The sequence below is a fragment of the Aplysia californica genome, unplaced genomic scaffold (genome assembly GCF_000002075.1).
Source record: "Aplysia californica isolate F4 #8 unplaced genomic scaffold, AplCal3.0 scaffold00399, whole genome shotgun sequence".
Taxonomy (NCBI): domain Eukaryota; kingdom Metazoa; phylum Mollusca; class Gastropoda; order Aplysiida; family Aplysiidae; genus Aplysia; species Aplysia californica.
In genome coordinates this window covers 598,456-599,516 of record NW_004797669.1, presented here as the reverse complement: position 1 = coordinate 599,516, position 1,061 = coordinate 598,456, and the positions used below count along the sequence as shown (strand labels likewise).

General features: G+C 40.4%; 1 protein-coding gene across 1 annotated transcript in view; it reads left to right on the top strand.

Annotated features, from left to right (window-relative positions):
- The window catches only part of LOC101860512 (monocarboxylate transporter 13), a gene marked incomplete in the record, with an annotated part of 58,504 nt that overhangs the window by 22,895 nt on the left and 34,548 nt on the right, over window positions 1-1,061 (top strand).

Sequence of the window (1,061 nt, the reverse complement as noted above, 5' to 3'; positions counted from 1 at the left end):
AGATAGACAGATAGTCACACACACACACACACACGCCAACACACACACACATACACACACACACACACACACACACACACACGCACACATGCACCCACGAGATATGGTCACTCAAAATTAACTTGAAAAAATCATGTTTGGCATTATTGTGTGAAATCCAAGAACTTAAAGTGCGTGTACTGAGGTGTGTGCACTAAAACTAGAGGAATTGATCATATTTTTTGTCGACAATAAATGATATTTCATCACGATAGTTTGAAACCGATTGGAAAACAGAGCAGTGCAAATAAAAACGCAAAACTTGGACTTAACATTGCTTGTGCCCATTAGTATTTTTTTTTTAGGAGACATTGGTTTTGTAAAGAGTAGGAAGGCTTTGGGCATGGACTAGGTTAAATTTTGGGTATACACACACGTAATTATTTGTCCTTCCATCTGCAAATGTCACAGAGAGTTGCAGACAAAGCATCTGAAGTGGGGAAAAAAGTCACGTTTCATCAGCTGCTGTTTCATGGGTGTCCACACGTCTGTAGGATTCATATTGGGGCTATTTACTGAAGACCAATCTGTCTTTGGTTTGATTCGCTTTTCCAACAATTTTATTGTTTAAAGGTGTTAGCTCTGTGAGAAGATGCTTTGTCATGCATAAAGATGTCTACTTGAATGAAACCATGACGAAAATAAGGATACAACGTGACGTTCCAGCACTTGCGCGATGTAGTCCTCGAAATGAAGCCTGTTGTTGATTCTCACGAGTAGGGATATCATGTCCATTCCAGCCAGGCTACCTCAAACCAAGGCAGTTTCTTTGTCTCTCTTCTTCAGTGACAGATGATCATTTCCAAAAGCTAACTAATACAGTCTATGCTAGGAAAATGGTTTGTTCTCTGCGCGAAACCAATGGTTTTTAAACAAAATACTAATGAGAACACTTACAATTTAGCTTTAAATTGGTAGGCTGCAAGAGTGGGTAGTGCAAGGCTTTAACCCGGTGAATACATTTTCAAGTTTCTTTTGGACGTCACTGTCTGTGTGTGGGCGTGTGTGTGTGTGGGGGGGGG